At 36.7% G+C, this 21435-nt stretch overlaps 1 protein-coding gene across 2 annotated transcripts in view; it reads left to right on the top strand.

The window, feature by feature from the left end:
* Positions 1 to 21435, top strand: part of LOC108975753 (potassium voltage-gated channel subfamily KQT member 4) — a 59791-nt gene that overhangs the window by 729 nt on the left and 37627 nt on the right. The window lies entirely within an intron of this gene.

The raw sequence follows: 21435 nt of genomic DNA, 5'->3' as shown, positions 1-21435 counted from the left end.
TTCGTATGTACATATGTATGTAGCCGTATGCCGTTAATGCCATTCAAGTGTGCCTTTGGAACGTGTTAATCAATTGTTGGCTAAACGCTGAAAGCAACAATAGCAACCATTTATTTATGACATGGTGCAAAAAATAAGCGCTATACATGCATACGATATATACATACATATACATATAAACATATACACATATACACATACCCACATATGTATATACATTTTTAATAATGTGTTGAACATTTAGCAACCATAACAATACAAATTTATAGCCGCAAGTCCCAACGTCAATCGGCGGCAACGCTCACTCACTCAGCTATAATCCAACCCGATTGGTGGCTAATCCCATTTACTCTTGGTATTCCGATAATTTCGTCAATATTATTACGAATTTCGGGTGATTTTACATTTTGCATTTTCCATTTATCCGCGTGTCTTCCTTTTGCGATTTTTTTTTTCTTGAGACACAGTGCAAATTTTCTTTGAAATAAATCAATTTTAAAGTGATTTAAAAAGCGCCCAGTGCAAAGTGCATAATACACAGTTTTACAAAACACACAATGTAAATAGTCTACGCTGCAAATATACATATTATACATACATATATATAAATATATACATATGAATAAGAAAGGATGAATCGGTTGGCACTAAAAGTCTTAAGAAAAGCGAAAAACGCGACTGAAATTGTGGTGAAAGAAAATTCGCACTAATTGTGTGTATATTTTTTTGCTAAGTTGCAATATTTTAAAATACATACGCTTATACAAACACACAAACCATAAATACAGAAACATAAGCAAATAAGCGCAAAGCACATATGTATGTACACTTGTGCTTGCAACTTCTGTATGCTGAATTGTGGACAGCCGTTAGTAAACGTGGACCCAGAACAGCTAGTTTAATGAGTTTTCAGCGAGAATCGCAGAAATGAACTGAAAATTGAAAAAAGTTATAAAATTTGCAGATAAAAACAACACAATAAAAATTTAAAAAAAAAAAATAAATAAATAAAACAAAAAATTTAAAAACTTCATTAAAGCTGCCTAAACACAAATAAATAATAACAATTATTCATAAGTCATGCTTGAAAGAAACACGATTCTTGAGTGCCCTTGAAAGACAAAATGCAAACGTATGTACAAATATACAAAACAAATATGCAAATATATAAAGAAAAGTAGAAAACTAGTACAAAAACCATACGCTGCTTTATACATATTTAAATTTGTTAAAAGGAAAGATTTCTAAAATTAAAGAAAGTTTTGAAAGTAAGCTACCAAGTTTATAATTCTTGAATTCTTAAGGGGTTACATTGATTTCGTCTGATAAAAAAAGCCTCTTTTCAAAAATTTTTTTCATTTAAAAAATCAAGCATTTTACCAGAATTTTTTTGTTGTTAACATACACAAATTGTTACATGAACAAAGAAATTCTGTAATTTTTGCGAAAAAATATTTTAAACTCGGCCATTGCGACGCTCTTTCCGGTAACCCCTCGGCTAAAAATGTGCCCGCGTTGGCAGGAAAACTAATTACGGAATCATCTAAAGTGAAGAAAAAACGTGTTTTAATTAAAACGTTAACTTAGAACTCGTACGAAGGAAAAAAATACTGAAAACTGGATTTTTGGTACACATTTTTACAAAAAAATTAAAAATTCAGTGAAAATTTCGCGATATTTTTTTCAAATAGTCGAAAAAAATCTTTCATCCAAGTCTTTAAGAATTGTATCTCAAAGACCTGTACAAAATTTCATGAAGATCGGTTGACTAATTCTCGAGAAATCTTGCCAACGGACTTCAAGAAAAACGCCTTTAAAACAGCGCACTTAGCCCAGCTACTGAGCGCACAAGTTGTCATGGTTGTATCTCTAAAACTGTTTCTACGGATCCACTTGAAAATTTGGAACAATATTCTAGAGGTGTCGTAGTATTTAATAAGAAAATAAAAAATCGATTTTTTTGAAATCCGTAAACCCCTGTAACCCCTTAAAGTATTTTACAGGTAAATTACACGAAAATTAAAAGGCAAACTATGTACATAGAAATAAAAAACATTTAAAAATATATCCAAGATATATAATTCTTGAATACGTAGCAAACTTTACAGTTGGATTACCCGATCACTAAACAATCTTTAAAATAGATTCCAAGGCACCTATAAAAGCTAAATGTCGACATTCAATCAAGTAAAATCAATTTGCGAATAAATTGAAGGTTTTTCATGACAAAAACAATAGATAAATATACGCGGAGGCAAAGCTTATTTATGGCTCTATAAAATTGAACGCTATAAATTGGGTTTTTGCTCATAGTAAAGTTTTATAAACAGTGCAAATAATATAACATATGCTAAGAACTTGTATATATATTCAAACAACAATTTAGTTTTAAATCATCTGGTTGGAAAATTTCGTACCCATGATTTAGATAGTGTTTAAACAAAATAAAAAAAAATACTTTATAATCAGTCATTCATTTCAGTGAATATTTATAGTGTGAATAATACTGAAAAGCAAACTGTTCCCACGACAATTCGGTCTATGTAACCGAAGCGGAGGTATCAGATCAAGGACTGTTGACTGACAGGAAATATCATGTCAGAAATTATTTGGGATAGTTTTTCTCCCACTTTAACAATAAAAACAACCTTAAATCAAGTGGTTCGCCCTAAAGGTTTAATAACTCAGTTTGGAGTATAGCCAATTTAAGTAACTTTACGCAATGATATCGTTGTAGTTATGATGATATAATAAAATAATTGTGTGATATAATAAAATGTAAAATTAATCCAATCCGAATATAACGATAAATAATCGTGGGTTGAGGTTTCATATGCAAATACTATAATATTCGCAATCATGACACCTATCACATGAGAATTTGTGATATTTGGAGCTTTTGTATGGTTAAGCGTATAAAAAAATCACAGCAAAAATCACTACTTAATATAATAGATTACAATTTATGTTTTTAATAACTGTTTCTTGTTTTAGAAAATGATTTATAGTTATAAATTTATAATTTATATAAATAATGAAATTTAGTAATTTTCTAAAGTCAGTAAAGCATATGCATGTACGCGTTTATGTTGTTCAACAAAATAGTATTCTACTGAAAAATCGTCTACTATCCACACCATCAAATACCTTTTACGTAATTTGAAAATGGTTGAAATATAAGCTCTTTACGGTTCTTTGTTGAGTGCGAAAACTTCTCATATAATTTCGCAACTTGCAATAAACAAGGCCCAATTTTTTTTGAATTTATGTTTGGGAGATTTAAAGGTTAAATTTTTACCCTAAATTTGCAATACCCAGTAAGAATATAGCTACAAACGATCGGAGTGACCACCTGGTATTAGTTACCAATGTTCGTGTGTCTGTCTATATATTCGCGAACAAGTTCAGATTTTGAGTTACTGAACTGAAATTTTGCACACATTCTCTTCTTCCCAAGTAGCTAATTGTCGGTACCGCCGATCTTGGTCTGCTTTAGCAGAAAACTGATATACAAACTGAATCAAAATCATTTTCTTGTGGCAAACTATTTATTTAATGAGATATCTTTATGAAATTCGGCCTAGATTGTTGTCCAAGACAGGGGAACAACCAACGAACAAATTGTTCAGATCCGACCACTGTGGCATATGGCTTTTATACAGCCTGACCGAGGAAAACCAAGATAAAGATAATTGTATACCCTTTTATGACATAAAAAACTGCATCGACATCGGGATTCGCTGTTACCCAAATTACCATAACCTCCGCAGAACCTCTCTCTCTAACGCCGACTCATCAGATGTTCGCACCATATAGCAGGACGGGAATAATGAGTGACTTATAGAGTTTGGTTTTTGTTCGTCGAGAGAGGACTTTATTTCCAATTACCTACTCAGTCCGTCGTTCTGGCCAACAATGCTGTCTGGCGTTGTTGTTGGTGTTAATGCTGGTTCCAATATAGACGAAGTTATCTACGACTTCAAAGGTACGACTGTCAACAGTGACATGTACGCAAAGGCACCAGTGCGAGGTCTGTTTGTTTGATGATGGGAGATATTTTGTCTTACCCTCGTTCTCTACCAGACCCAATTGCTTCGTTTCTTTGTCCAACTTAGAGAAAGCAGAACTTACGGCGCGGTTGTTATGGCCAATGGTATCGATGTAAAAAGATTTGTTTGAAAAGTGGGGGTTTAAAAAAATGGATTTTTGACAAAATTTCAGCTTTTTATTATTTATAAAAAATTATTTGTTGGTGAAAAAATATGAATTTGAGACTATTCTGCTTAACATTTTCAAGTAATGTTGGACACCGACTTTGAAAACACCATTTCCAAGCACGCTTAAACGCCTTTTCAAAATTGAGTATAACTTGAGTGTAATATTCACCAGAACGATAGGAAATTTTTAGTGTGTATCCTTAAATATATTTATATTAAAAAAATAATATAACAAGAATCAAATTCAAACTGAATATAACCCCTTAAGAAGAATGTTATTTCAACATCTATCAGATATATTTCATAAATATTACTTATAGTAACTTTTCATGCCTTTGTAAAAAAACTAGATTTAATTCAGATATTTTTAATAAAATTTTATAAGAAATGTTTGAAAACTTCTGCTCTTACCAAAGCGGTTAAAAACCCAAAAGTTCTACTTAACTCTTAAATCTCCATTTAAATATTTAAAACTCGACTCTTTACACGCATTTCTCTTTCATATATTTTATAATTTTCTTCAACTACCAAATACCTAGTTAAGTCATTCCACAGCAAGGAATATTTGAAGTCGGTTTTGGCACTCGTAATCCTTGCTGGCACTTTTAGAGGAAACTCTAAATTAAATACTTGTCAGAATAAATTCTCACAAAGGATTTCTGCTTCAACCTCGTGTAAAGCGGAAACGCAAATTGCTATGCGAGTGTTGGGAAAAGAAGCAAAGAAACAGGAAGAGAAAGGCCAAGAGGCGATGCACAAACACACAGGAAGACATATGCTTGCATTTGAAACTTGAAAAAATATAATAGCTTAAACGTAATACGTTCACACGCACACACATCTACACACGACTCTTGTTTGCTAAAGTCAGTCGTGCAGTAAAAGTGTGTTTGTTTGGCTGCTTTCTTACGGCTCTCAGACAAGTTTTTCTTGTTTTCAAGGTGGGTGTCGATTTCCCGAGATTCTTATCGGTGACATTACACTGTTGTCGAACCAGCCCCTTTACGACATATGCTTGGAACCTCAAGTAGAACACAAAGCGAAAGAGTAAATATAAATAAAGACCAACAATGCGTGTGTACTTAAGCAAGAAGAAAAATACAAGCTGAGAATTATATTGACAACTAATGTGTTGGGCGTGAGCGTTTGTGTGACTGCTTATATCTGTGTGTGTGTGTGTGTGTGTGTGCAAATTTTAACGGGGGTTTATGTGTTTGTTTTTGAGTTAAAAGGTATTAAAATAATTTGTAGTGATCGGCGCCGCAGGTGTGAGAGGCGCTGCGGTTGGTCTATGAAAACTTTTCCCATCTTTTTGCAAAAGGGCCGTACTAATACATACGCATTTACTCTTACACCTGCACAAACACACATGCATGCAAGCCCAACGTGTGGTTTATAATTCTACTTTCTACACTGTGCATTCAGCCACATAAGTAGTCTCAGACACGCAGCCCTTTGCGGTTCTATTGCTTGTGCTTTCTTTAGTTTCCACTTAAGTTCTTTTGCTTTGTATTCTTTTCTTTAGCTTTGGCGCGTGCATTCAAGCTGTGGCTTCGTTGCTCTGCGTCGAATGCGCCATCTTTGTGGGCATGTTTCAACAGGGCACCTCAAAAGGAGCCGCAAATCGCATTTGTCAAGGAAATTAAGCTGTCAATTAACATGAGCACATAAATTAGCACAAACGCCACCAACAGCCGAGCAATGACAGTAAATAGTAATCACATACACACACATTCCCGTAGATGTGTGCATAGGTTGCCATGTAAAGGACTAGTGTGTGGTGTGCCTAGTGCACCTTCATAAAATAAGCTGATAGACAGGAGCATTAACGCACGAGCGCTAGTTTCACTACAGTACTAACTGTATACTTTTATACGGGCTTCGACACACAAACACAAATAATTAGTGTGCCTCTTTTCTATGTGATATGTCTATATATATATATATATTCAAATACTTAGGCGCCTTGAAATCTGCAGATTGCCATAGCACCCAGCCAATGTATCGTTTATATGCCATTTTATAAATGAAAAAGTGAAAAGTCGAACAGCTCCAGCTAGAAACATGAAGAACTTTATAGCGCCGAATGCTGAAAAAAAAAGGAATTGTAAATTTCCATAGCAACTTATATTTAACTACTTTCGAGTGAGCACAATTGTCATGACAGCACACACACACATATGCACCTTCATATGTACATATATACCCTTCCTCTGATATTTTTGGCATATGCACACCTTTATATACATTCATACATATGTCTCCATGCGCACATACTAACTTAAGTTTCTAGGGATATACTTGCACAAATTACTTTTCAGCGCCAAAATAAAAATGGTGGAAAAAACACAATCGTAAAAATTGTGATTCCATCAACATCATAATCCTCGCCATCAACGTCAATATACCAACGATTGTTAATATGCGCGAACAGCCCACGACCCAGTTGGGAAAATCCTCAAAATTTATGGCAATGAAGGTTGCTACCAAATGCGATATCAATATACCTAATAATTACAAGAGTAACTGAATATTCGTAATATGAGGTCTTAGACTATTCACCATGTATATATATCTACAATCTTCAGAAATTCAACAAACGCATTTCATACATGGTCTCCAAACGATTGGCCTGAAGACCAAGTCAGACTTTATAACCTATAGGTGTTGTATAATATCTTAGCTCTCTGGGGTCGGAAAATGGAAAGAAGAGTGTTGTTCTTTACATAAACTAAATTTAAATGAAAAATTTCAGTAACCTGGTTTTTAGGTTTTTTAAAGGATCAGCCAACTCGAGTATTTTTTAAAGAAAAAACACATAAACGTTAAATCCAATAGGGAATGTTTATTATCATTTAAAACAACATTCTTTGATAAATAAATTAAAAAATACATTTTTTGAAGAATATTTCTTTCAAATAATAGCCGCGACTTTTGTCTTTACATATTCCCACAGGAAAAAAACTTACGGTGTAATATCACAAGATCTTCTGGGTCAATAAACCTATCCTAAACGTAAAATTATCTGCTCACCAAAGTATTCTCTCAATAAATCCATTGATTGATGCGATGTATGGGAAGTGGCGCCATCTTGTTGAAAGCAAATATCGTTGAGATCACGACCTTCAATTTTCGGCATCAAATAGTCGGTTATCATGGCGAAATGGTAGCTCTTGTATCTCTCCAGGTTGTTCTTCGCCCCAAATGCGACAATTTTGCTTGTTTACATACCCATTAAGCCAGAAATGGGTCTCAGTGCTGAACAAAGTTTGGGTCGAAAACTCCACATCTTCTTGGAACTATTCAAAAGCCGACAATGAGCTTCAAGAGCGAAACAATGTCACTCTGGAAGATCCGGTTTCACTTCTTGCCCAAGATTCCATTTCCAAATCTCGACGTAAAATTTGTCAAACCGTTACATACGACGAGCCGAGTTGCTGCAAATGGCGCCGACCCGACCATCCACGAACTTCATGTACACTCTCAGCTACTGCTGCTATATTTTCTTTACTGCGTGCTAGTCGCAGTCTATTCGGTCGAATGTTATTCAAGATGGGTGATGGTGTTGCAAATAGTACGCTCAATAGGCCTTTTATGTTGACCATAAGTTGAGCGAAGCGTGCGAAACTCATTCTTTACAGTACGTGGCATTTTGTAAAAAATTGTACGGTTTGTAGTTGTTCAAGCGTAAGACTTTCCATGATGAAATGCCAAGCAATACTGAACAGAAATAACATGACAGCTTGACACGAATCACGCGTAATCTGCTAAAAAGAGGTTATTATAAAAAGTACAACCGTTAGCACCAAAGCACTACTAATCAATTAAAATTACACATTTACACTTTGCGGTTAATTATGAAAGCTTTTGCTTATATAATCTGTGCTAATTTTGGCGCATGTAGTGATGTAACAAAGTTTAGGAAATTCCAACAATTATTATCATTAGCAAAATATTATTTACTTAACCAAAATAAATGGAAATGCTTTCATCTTTGCGCACCGGTACAAACTACCCGCAAACACCGCTTTCCTCCATTCTTAACGATTTTATGAAATTTTGTTCATTTGTTAAAAGTACACATAAACATATACACACCTCCATAGTATGTAAATATATACTCATATTTACAAAGTCTACAATGGAAAACACACAACACCTATGGAAAAACAAACAAAATTTGTGATTCGCGAAAAATATATAATAATATATATGCAACTACAAACATATGTATGTACATGTGTATATATATGTGTAAGTATAGGTACATCTACGACTATTTGTTTTCCTGTCAGCCAAGCTGTCTATTTGTGTTGATTGTCTGTCCATTCGCAAGTCCTGCTATTCTTCATTCCCAGTGGGTTTCGTATTCCCAGTGGTGAAATAAATCTCATATTCATTAATATTATTGTATTTCATGTATGGTATATAGGTACACATGCACATTACGTAACTCGTTTATGGCTCTTACAAATGGGTACATACGGCAACTTTGACCGCTCGAGCGCGTAATTCTTTCGGAAGTGAATCGCTGCTTAGCGAGTGCAATGGATTACTGCTCATTGTAGTTATCATTTTTTTCATAATTTCGAAGGAATTCAAATACTCGCTCCATTTGCATTTTGTGTTCCATTTATTTGACTGCATAATCGAAAAACGATTATACTAAGTAAATACATTACGATAAGTATATTTGCACTTTACTTCTCTACTGCCCTTTGTTCGGGTAATTGATAAATATATTGGCCTTACCGCGCTATTCAGCACATTTCAATTTAATAAAGAATCAACTACTTGCTAAGTTTGGCTCTAAATACTTATTCGAGCTAACGAAAGCTTTCACCACCGTTCAAAAGCCTCTGCGAAAACTTTATCCATATTCGAGTAACTTAGTCATCTCGTGATGGTCTCAAACACTTTCAAACATTTGTCTAATAATAAACGCGATTCTTTCGTGTTTGCAGCATTAATACAACAGAATCCGAGGGCAGAATGAATTTCTTTTTCATTTATTTTATATACAAGTAGGACATGAAAATCATAAGATTGTCGTTTGCTTTTGCGATTCTTTCTCCAAACTCTTCCTCTACTTTGTCGTGTATAAAGTGTAAGCGGTCGACAAGTTTCAACCCGACTTCGTGTGACCATCTCTCTTTCGTGGGTAACCGTGTTCCGAAAAAGCTTTTTGTTCCCAACTTAATGGAGGATAAATATCTTGTCAAATATATAAGCAAAACAGAGTAAGTTTTCAAACATAATTTTAAAATTCTTAATTTGTTCTTCAAAATTTATGTCGTTCCCCTCACAGTAATCCCTCTCGGTCCCAATACTTGCAAGCCAAACTTTTTTCCAATCCTTGAAACACTTGTTTCTGGAATAGCCTTCAAGGCGCGTAGCGATTCACTTTTATGGTCTTCAGTTGACTCAAAACGGTTTCCCAGCAGCGGTCCTTTGAGTTTGCTGAATATCCAGAAGTTACAAGGAGCTCATTCAGACGAATACGGTGGTTGTGGTATTAGTTGAAAAATTGGCGGAAAACTCACGAAGAATCAATGCAATTTGCGACGGTATAAAAACCAAGAGTTGTCCGACCTTTTTTTACGATTTGCTTCGCGTAAATGATGCACTACACTCAATTAATATTCCTTGTTGACAGTATGGCCGGTCGAAAGGAATTCGGATTGCGTCGCATATATAATCGAAGAAAACTATGAAAATAACCTTGATTTTTGAACTGTTTTGACTTGGTTTTTTTGGATCGGCTCACTTTTGTCACAATATTCGGCCGATTAATCGTATACTTCCGGGTCCTAAGCATAGATCCAAGACTCATCGCCGGTAATAAAACGTTTTATGACATCCCTATAGTCGGAAAGCCTTGTTTCATAGACGTTAACGTGACGCTGATTTTGTGATTTTGGAATCTATCGTGCTTTTACTTTTCTTAGGTGCAAATAATTTTTCAAAATAGTTTTAAATGATCCTTCCGATATTCCAACAATGCTAGTAAGATCTCTGACTGCTTCCCAAGCACCAATTCCTTTAATTTATTGATGTGTTGATCATCAGTTTATATTGGTAACCGTAATGGACGTAGTTCAACGTGGATGGACATCGTCACTGCGCTCTCAACCCTCTTTGAATTATTTGTACCAATCCAAAACGCTTGCTTGCGACAAACAATTATCACCCAACGCCTTTCCCAACATTTTGAATTCCGCATACGAAATTTAATGGAACTTCTGCATTGAATAACTCAATCATTCTACAAATCGCCGAATGCATTTTCATTCAGAAAGTCAAGCGTATACTAAACACTAATGATTATTTTGACGTGACATTTGGCACAGATGTCACTGGCAGTCAAACCTAACTTGAAAGAAATATTTTGACGGATGTGTTTCCTCTTGAATTTTAAATTAAAAAGTCTTATAATTTTTTGCCCATAGTAGTAAAGACTCAATTTTGGTCAATCAGTTTGTATATAGCTACTATAATATGAGCTATGGTAGGACATATCAAAAATTCCAACAAATAAGCGACATCTTGTGGTGAAAAGGTGTTTTCAAACAAAAATTTAGTGACTTTGGAACCAATCGTCCTTTTACTTTTCTTAAACCCAAATGATCTTTCCAAGTGGTTTCCACTGATTCTTCCGATATTCCAACGGACTGTTAATTGACGATTGCACCAATTCCTTTATTTTATTGACATATTAATCATTGATCATCTTGATGACCGTCCTGGACGTGGGTAGTCCTCAACGCGTTATTGAACTTCTTTGAGTGATGTGCATCAATCAAAACCATTTGATCGCGACAAACAATTATCGCTGGAGGTCTACTCCAGCATTCTGAATGTTTCGGCACCAGAAATTTCATTCCACACACAAAATTTAGTGGAACTTCTTTGGTAAATAGTTTCACTCCTCGCAATAATTGCCGAATGCACTTTATGTACTTCAAAAAGACAAGCGTATACTAAACACTAAAGACCATTTTGTTGTGGTATTTGGCATAGATGTCACTGGCCGTTATACCAATCCAGAACCAAAAATATTTCGAAGAGCAAAATATAAATTAAGGAAGTCTTACTACTTTTTGCCCACAACAGCAAGGATTAATTTGGATCGTTCAGTTTGTGCAGTAGCTATAAGCTGCAGTAGTGGGATAGCAACAATTCCGCCAACAAGCGGCAGATTGAGGACGAACGGACGTGTGCGAAATTTCAGATTGATATCTCAAAAACTAAGAAACTAATTCGCTTATATACAAAAATTAACCAAATCGACTATAATGATTATCATTTTTATACTTGTACATACTTCATAGGGTCGCCGTTATTTCCTTCTGGGTGTTAGTATTTTTTTATCGTTTTCGAATCCCATACGGAGTATTATTAGTTTTCTAGTCACCGTAACATTTCTTGTTTTCTTGTGTTAAGAATGAGTTTACAACTCACTCCATAATCGATTACAAAATATACAAAACTCTACAACAAAAAATTTTAATTCAAGAGAAAAATGTAATTTTCCCACTTTCTATTTGCTTCTCCTGCTTTTCTGAGAAATTCATGTGCGTCAGTTGTAAATAATTGTAGTAAAAGTATAGCCGCAAACACCACTTTAGCCCTCCTCAACCTAAGCAAAGTTGGTACACACTTCAGCCGAGTGGCTCGCTCTTTTATGTAGTAACTTTTTAAAGTGGAACATTTTTAAAGTGCGCAACTTGTAGAGAAACTGATAGTAGTATATATTAGTATTGAAATTTAATCTCACACTTGACGCGCAAAAGATATGCCGTTATTGCAGTTCGCTGCAACGCAGTGATATTGGCTATTCCACTATTTATATTGACTCGTAAATTTAACCCTTAACTACCAATATAAGCATACTTGAGCCGCAGCCAACTTTACGCCACACCACCATGTCATTGTGTGCTTTAAGTGCGCCGTTGTGCTGTAGAGCATCGGCGCTTCCCTTTGCGATTCAATATTTTCCGCTGGGTAGCTTGGACTTGGACTTATGCTCATATGCAAATCACTTTGTTAACGTGCCAAGTATACGCCATGACGTCCCATCCCCCCCAATCTCTTGACATATTGTCGTGTTGCTTTATTTGGACTGAGAAAAGTATGCGAATTTTTAATGGTTTTCACAATGTGTTCCATCTGCTTGCTGCTTGTTGCTTGTTGCTCTTCATTTGTATTTACTTTTTGCTATTTGTATTCCAAATACAATCAATACCCATTACCCGGCGACAGTCATTAGATGAGCACACCTTGCCACTTGTACATGTAGGCGAACGAGCGCTGGCACAAGCATAATGTGCAAAAATGCAAAATAGTTTGCAATAAGTGCTTGCTGGCCCAACTATCTGTGCGCTTGCATGTGTGTAAATGCACACACACATAGGCACACATATGTGGAAGCGTTGCCGTAGACCTTCGACTCATTCCCGCGCACGCACAGCCAACAAGTGCGCGCTTTAAATATGCACCCTTTGTAATAGTTACACGCTTCATCTATTGTCGATTTGTCTCTCGCATTTCGCATTTCACATTTCGCCAGCGCAAAGGTTCGTTAGCTGGGTCACAAGCGTCCGAGTGTGTGTGTCAGTAAAGTGCTTTCTGTAAAATTTAAAAACAATTTTCCCCTTCACCACCTGTGCGCTCCTTGTCGCCATATGTCACTGCGCCACCTAGCAGCAGCAAGCGTATCCGCCTGCTCGACCCTATCACTATCCCACATTCGCTGCTGTGGCGCTCTAATTGCTTGTAATATTTGCAAGTGCTGAGCATGGAAGCTATATTTGTAGCGCAGAAATAGATACTGTTTTTAAGCGCTCGCAGGAAAAAGGATAACAACTCCTTGAGAACGCGTGAGCACACACAAGCTATGCACAGGCATATAACGGCACATGCGAGTGTGTACAACAACAACATTTGCGAAAACTGCCAGTGAAGTGCGGCTCACTGGCCTCGCCCTACGAGTTCATGCAGAGCACGTATGTACGAATATGTCTGACTGAAGGACTAAACGCGAGCCAAAATGTCAAACAGCTTTAGACTGACTGTCTTTCGAGCGCTCAGCGTGCGCACTTGCCGAGAACGACACGCTGTCAGCAGTATATGCTACATATATACCTACGTGTATGGCGGCGACGTATGCCTGCCAGGAGTCTCATATGGCACAGCACTTCATGGCGCACACTTCTCTCGCGCAATAGTTCCACTTTGTTGTATTTGAGTGGCCTCAAGTGGCTTTATGTGCGCACGTTTGTATGTTATGAGTAGAAAGGTGTGCGTCTTTGTGGGGGCTAGGAGTCTATTTAATGAGGCTTCATTAATTAATAACACAAGTGAGCTCCGAGAAGTCTTGCGGTGTTTTTATACTACCGCTGTCTCTAACGGTGTCGCCGTCACAGGATTGGTGGCAATTGTCACAGTGCGCGCGCGCGTAAATATGAAAGACTTTATAACAGCAATTTCGCAAATTACTTCTGCATTTACGTATGAACTTCTTAAAATGAAGGAAAGCGATATTGCATGATATAGGGTCTAGGAAAACTTTTTTTTGCTTTTAAATGATATTAGGTTTGGTTAGGTAGTTTAGTTTCTATTGGCACATGATAGAAGAGACAGTGACTAGATATTCACTGACTGCTGACAGATCAAGAAGACTGCAGGAAATATCTAAAGCATTGCACCAGCGAAACAGTGGAGCAACTCTTGTTCACTTGTCACTCATTCGCAAGACTACGTGGATGCGTGTTGTTACCGATAGTGATGCCACAATCCCAAAGGATGACTGACCTAGCAACTGAACTACATCTGTTATCGTTAGGGAAAAAAAACTGGTCTATGCTCATTGGCCTACCAGATTAACCTAATTAAAATAAAACTCTGAAACAAATAAGTTGAACATCACGTTAATATGACCTCGAAAGCGCCACGAAGATGAAATTGCCCAGTAACTAGTTACACGCAAACCTTAATACCTTCACCGAATTTTGGTTTTTTTTCAGCTTAGGCTCCTATTGAACATCACGTTAACATGACCTCGAAAGCGCCACGAAGATGAAATTGCCCAGTAACTAGCTACACGCAAACCTTAATACCTTCACCGAATTTTTTTTTTCAGCTTAGGCTCCCTTTTACAGAGGTATTCGCTAAATTTTTGGACAGTTTTGACTTCAACAGGCAATTGATGCAATTGCTTAATGTAATTGCTTAATGTAACAATCTTGCCAAACAAGGCTGAGTCGACCTATGAGAGACGCTAAGATTCTCTGACATCCCCTGATGTCAACACACCGATTTTCAAACGCTGGTTCTTAAACTTTTAAGTTATCGTCATTAACAGAAGTGGATAGGCGAATCGCATCGAGCAAGTATCCGATGACTTCACTTCATTGCATAGTTTGCGGCACTAAAATAGTCGTGCTCGTGATAAATCAGCTTCCGCTTATCACTTCCACAACATTTTGGGCGATTTCTTAACGGCAACTCCTTCATGATTCCTGGAAGGATCTTTTTTATTCCTGATTCGGAAGTTTACACCTATATGTTGATAAGATAAAACACCTTGGGCTTATCTTTGATAGAGAGCTTTCTTGAAACCCAAATATTGCGGAGAGAGTAAAAAAGGCATCCGATGCTGTAGAGGACCTATAGATAAAAGTTGGGAACAAAGGTGGTGTTTTAGGTCTGCGAAACTGTAGCGAAACCAATAATGTTCTGTGGTGTATTCGTCTAAAGTCGCTAAGAAGCTTGAATGTATCCAAAGAGAGGCTCCTATCGGCATTTGCAGTGTACCGCGGCCTACGTCATCAATAGCACCTAATGCTTTTCTACATATAGCACCCGTAGATATTGCCGGAAGATATATTGCTGCAAGGTCGTTCTAAGGCTCAGAGAAGCTGCATATATGAAGGACTTGAGCTTCCAAAGTTAAACAGAACGTAAGACACGCACCCACAATCTCATTAAGTAATAATAAGTAATAGCTTCAAGCTTCTTCATTATTAGACTCCTTTGAGCGGGGACCAAACTTCACACAAACCTAACAAGGGTTGAAACAAGCTAATCCGGGTCAATCTTGAGCAAGTAGTAGTTAAGTCGACTTGAGTTAAAATATATCTTCTGAGCTCTTCTACTAATTAGTTCGAAGCTCATCGTTTCATCTGAAACACCATTTACGAGTTGGAACCTCATATCACTTTGAGTTAAGTTCGAAAGGATCAAAGGACTCCATTAAATATATGTACCTGGGCCACATATTCTGCCATTCTGCTTGAAGCGCGTTCACTGCCTCACCCTATATCCTTCCGTAAGTGAACTCACTTGATTTGTATCAATGTGAGAGCGCCCACAAATGCGTAAATTTTCGAATCATGTCTGCAAAGGTGCGCAACAGTGCCGCCAGCCAGCGTGTCGCACAATATTTAAAGAAATGTAGTTGAATACACACTTCTGTAAGTATTTCTGTATAAATATAAACTTACGCCTTACTGGCCTTACGCACACACAGGCATACACAGGCGTAGATGCGGTCTTTATGACAGTTCATATGTCACGTGTGCATATGTCTACTCGTCATAATTAACCATTATTTCTTGCAAAGTGCACAGCGGCGACGGCAAAGTGCCACAAGAATAAAGACAGCAGAAGTTCCAACGACACTCACATACACACACACTCGCACGAATTCATATAAAATTGTGTCCATGCTAAAAACTGGTGGCGCCCTATACGATAATTGTATGTCAACTGGTGTAAAAGGTATTTGAGACAAGTGTCAGTGTGGGCTACGAGGACGAGTAGGATTCATGTGGTTTCATTAAAATCAAAACTCGCTTGACAGCATCCGTTCTTCGAGTAGAGTGTGACACCACAATTTTAGCAATTAATGTGAGAGATCAGAATCAACTGCATTGTGCTGTTAGGCGGATAAAACGAAATTTTCAAAATTTTATTTAATGCTGGGTCATATATACTAATTCCCTTCACAAGTCGATTTTATTAAGCTCTTTGAAAGATTCTGAGGTCTAAACTAAATATAAAGACACAATTAACCACTATTTTCCATGAACTCCAGAACAGCAGAAGGAATTACTCGTCTTAAAACCAAGACCCACAAGCATTGTGAGAACCTTGTCATTTTCCCTGGGTTCCGGAGTGAATAATTTGAATAATCTAAGCTTTTGAGGTTCAAAATAAATACTATTCCATTTAAACTGTGCTGGCAAACAAAATCGAAACACATTTTTCTTAGATTGATACATACTTTTTAATTATTCGTTTGAATTTGGGAGCAGTTTTCTGACGACTCGAAATGTTTATAATGCAGTCACGGCTACGAAGTCACCGAAAATTTTTCAGAAGTTTTTTGGGGAATCTACTTTATGACGAAGGCAAGTATTTGAATGCCACAAAGCATTCAGTGAAGGTCATGAAGTCATCGAAAACTTTCCTCACTGGAGTCGAGTCCAATCGCGTCCTTTAATGACGATTTCATCCAAAAAGTTTATGAACCAATGCTTAAAAATCGACATATTGGCAACAGAGAGATAGCAGAGGGGCATGAAGTCTTTAATGAATGGACTCAACATAAAAATATTGGAAATTTTTCAAAAACCACATCAAGCAGAGCTCGCAAACAAAGATGATTGGCATTGAGCTGATTGTTCCAACGCATCAATTCTGGTGACGAGACATCGGTTTATGTGAGTGCTGACGGAGTTATCCAAGAATGAAGCGAATAACGTTGCAAAAGTGAGCCGACACTAAAAAAACCATTAAAGGTCATGCCAGTCATCCATTTGCTCAGGCGCCTATTTTGCAGCCGATAATAATGACTTTTATTAAAAGACATGAAAATGTATTTTTTTTTTGTCAKTATACAAAAATCACTTAAATTCCGTAAAAACTATCGGTTGTAGAAAATAACGGATTTAAGAGGACAATTATTCCAACTCCAAGCATCGAAATTTTTAATTTTTCACGGAATCGATAACGCCTCAGCCTAAAACTTCATGTTCTAACGATACAAAATTACATAGAAAAGCAGATTAAAAAAAAAAAAAGTATACAGATAATTGGTGGTTCGTTTTTTATTGAAAATGTGCTTAAATTCACCTAAAAATATTTTCCATTGCTTAAAATAGCTAAGTACCACTTGTCGAAGCGCCACTGTATACAGAAAGTTAATGATGTTTGCACATGTATAATATATTCATACGTGTATGGGTGCCCACATATGCAATTGTATCTGTGTGATGTAAACAAACACAGAGAAATAATCAAAAGAGCGGTCGAGTGCCACAGTCATGCTGTCATGGCGTTTACAGACACAAGTTTGTGCTTACATGTGACGCAATGTACACACACATACACACATGCATGCGTAGCTGTATTGCTGCGGGGCTTGAGTGATTGTGCAGACATTTGAGTGATTGAGTAAAAGAGGGAATGATTGCGTTAACTGCAGCGTGTTTGTTTGCATGTACTTCCGGCGACTTCTACGTTTGTATGTGCATATGTGCGTGTGTGTACATATATGCGTATGTGTGTGTATATGCCTGCATGTGTGACTGTTTACACGATCGCCTCGGTGTATTTGTATAGCGGTTCATTACGTATGTATGTATGTATGTATGTAGCTGTGGGTAAGAGTGTGCGCCCGTGTTACCCTTCAACATGTTGCAATGCAATAAATTGCTGAAAATTTTGTTTACAAATGGTCAAAACGAGCAGCAAGCTACAAAAACACAAAACTACGAATAAAACGTGAAAAACAAAAAAATATAAAAGAGAAAACTGAAGTAGCTTTTCCGGGCAATAATTCAGCTCTTTTTTATTATCGTTCGGCATATTTTTTTTCGGCAGCTGTCAATATCCGCAACGTGCAACATTTTTCAAAAGTTAAACCTCAGGAGTTTACACTCATGTTTTTTCATATTTACAGCCACAACTTTGCACCTTGAAACATAAGCGCACACACACACATGCACGTAGGCATACGGAAATATTTGCTCTGACAGCACCGCCTACTTAATCGACTACATACGAACTTTGGTCTGCGTGTGCGCTGCAGCGATACTTACGTACACACATACACACGCATACACTTTTAGCAGCTACTGCACGTCTTTGAGTCCATAATTTGGCATTATATGAAAAAAGTTTACGTGCACATTGCAATTTAATGACGCCTACACTCTTGCCCAACACAAATTGACCCCTTTGTTGGTGCCCAGCAGCAAGCAGCCAGAGACGTCGGCAGCAGAGCTCGACGCTTGCGTGCGCTCGTCCATTCGGCCGTTAGCAAATCCTGTTTGGGCCAAAAACTTTTCCTCAACTAATAGCCATAAAATATTCGTGCACGCTTCACGGACCAGTGACTTAGTGACTGTATATGACTCAGTAACGATGGCGGGATTCCGTTTTTTGCGCTTGGAGAGCCCAGCAGAGCTTCTAACAAGTAAAATAGGTTGTAAAGCCAATAAAATTATGTAGGTATTAGTGGGTGAGCCGCAAGGGTTTAGTAAATTTGCCACACCGAATGGTCATTCAGCGCTTGAACGCACAAGCCACAAACATATAAATATGTAGGTACTGGAGAATGTGTGCATATGTGGTTGGGTGGTTGGACAGTACACACACGCACAATTGTGATTGTGTATTCATTTGGAGTGTATACAGTCGTGGATTGTGATTAAAAGCACCTCAACGTGCTTATTGTGAATAATATTCGCTAGAGCAAATCAGTTTTTGAAGTTTTCTTGGACCAAAAATACTATGATCGATTTTGAACCATTTATTTCAATCGGTGTAATATCAAAACATTGCAGTGTGAAAATTTTGGCCTCCATTTTTTCGGTATTCTGAAAAGGAATTTAGAAATTTTGACACAAAATCAGTCATAATACTAATAAACTCGATAATAATATCCACCATGGAATCAATACATTGAGTATTAGGCAAACGTATGGAAATTATATAGTAGGCCTAAAGTCACTCTGAAAAACAAACATTTTTTTAAAGATTTATGGTGAGATTTTACTCTAACTAGACCACATTATATCCAAGAAAGAATGCTCAACTTACTTATATTAATGAAATATTGGGTAATCAAAAAAGTATTTTCGTATTTCTAATCATACTTCAATATATATATATATATTTTTTTTTACAATGAAGTTTAATGAACCAAGTATATACCATTTTGGTTGACCACTTTTTGAAATTTTTCCGCCAGACACAGTATTCCATCAGTGTAAAACTTTTCTGGTTTCTCCGCGAAAAACTACGACAAGTAATTTTCAAACTTGACAGACTCTTGAAGCTCTTAAAGCTAACTTTATCCATTAAGGGAGTTCTGCATTGACCGCAACAGATGCAATATCAGAGCTATATGGTGGATGGATCAAAACTTCCCACCCAAGCTCTCCCAGTTTTTACCGAGTCATCAAAGTTGTGTGTGATCTAGCGAGCTCCTGATGGAAGACGAGGCTCTTTCTGTTGCTGAGTTCTGGTCGTTTTTGTAGATTGCTGGTTTCAATCTCATTGTTGACAGTAAAATGTAGAATTAATTGTTTGACCAGGGTGGAGCAGCTCATAGCGGATGATTCCTTTCCAATCCCGCCAAACACTCAGCATAACCTTTCGCGGCATCAATCCTGGCTTTGCGACCACACATTATTGTCGTATTTGATCTACTTTGCATCTACTGTTATCATTCGCTTCAGAAATGATTCGATTTCATTACGTTTCAGCAAAGGATTGCAGATGTTAATTCGGTTTATTTAATTTTTCACAAACAATTCATTTGTTACCCGAACACCGAACCTTTTTAAGTGGTTCAAAAAAATTTGATGATGAATGTTAAGTTCCTTAGCAATGTCATGGCTACTTATGTATCGGTCCTGGTTAATATTTTCTATAATTTCATCGACTTTTTCAACAATATGTCGACTAGAGCGAGTATCTTTCACATCGAAATGGCCAGAACGAAAGCGAACGAACCATTGTTGTGCTTAACGATCTGTGACAGCATCGTCTCCGTAATCTTCACAAATTTCTCTGGTGGCTTGCGTTTTAGTCTTCTCTTTTTATAAAAAAATTTCAAAATATATCGAATTTTTCCATTATTTTCACTCATTTTTGAACAGCTGTAACTTTCTTTCAACTTATCCAAATTTAATTTTTTTTCGTTAAACGAAGCTTAAAATCTCGCCTTTCCAACACCATATGGTATGACATATGACACAATGTGATTGATTGTACTGGGATGTACAACTGCAACGACATCTATTGACAAAATACGAAAAGACTTTTTCGACTACGCAATATATCGTAAATTGACCAATAATTTCGGTACAAAGTCAAGTATAAATTTAAGTGGATGTCTTATTCGGGGGGGCTGGAAATTAAAAATATTGATATCGGCCATTTATAGTTTCATAATATTCAAGAATAAAACAGTTTTACACATTTAACAGAAACTCTCTTTCGACTGGCAACTTTGCTGACGCCACCACTATTCTTGAGCGTAACCGTCTTATGCCTTTGGTTACAGTGAATAAAATATTGTGGAATTGTTTTGGAATAATAAAAACCTTGTCCAATGGAAAGTACAGCGTTGGGCAACCATTCCTATACAGAATTTCATATAAACATGACGAAATAACTTCAAGCACACATACTTACTTGGGCGTTATTCTCATATATAAGCATATGTATGTATGTACGTGTTTCTTGCTTATGAATTAAGAGTGTTTTTTCTGGTTTTATATTTATTTATGTAGACATTTTATTTATGTTTATACAGCTGTAATATGACCTTATTAAGTGGCGAATATCCCACAGTGTCTGCACAATTTTTGCCTTTTTAACAACATTTACCCACTAAAGCACAACCGCGGGAGGTATTAATGTGAGGAATTTGTTTTCATATCAGATATTATAGAGCTTAGATTATCAAGGTTTCACAAATAAACAACATGTGGAACAATGTAATGACTTAAGCCAGTTCAAAATTTGGTTGTGTTAGGAAAAAAATTTGTGTGCGAGGTCTAGACCTTTGTAGACAAGTACATGAGTATCACTTGGTGGTTTATTGGTTGAAATTCCGAATTTGTGCGGTTGCGACATCCTCTGAACTACTTGCTAATAGCAAAGTCAATCTCGTCTCAATTCACCGGCGGTACAGCTAAAT

The sequence above is a fragment of the Bactrocera latifrons genome, unplaced genomic scaffold (assembly GCF_001853355.1).
Source record: "Bactrocera latifrons isolate USDA-ARS-PBARC rearing strain unplaced genomic scaffold, ASM185335v1 scaffold_114, whole genome shotgun sequence".
Classification (NCBI taxonomy): domain Eukaryota; kingdom Metazoa; phylum Arthropoda; class Insecta; order Diptera; family Tephritidae; genus Bactrocera; species Bactrocera latifrons.
This window is presented reverse-complemented; position numbering and strand designations above follow the sequence as displayed.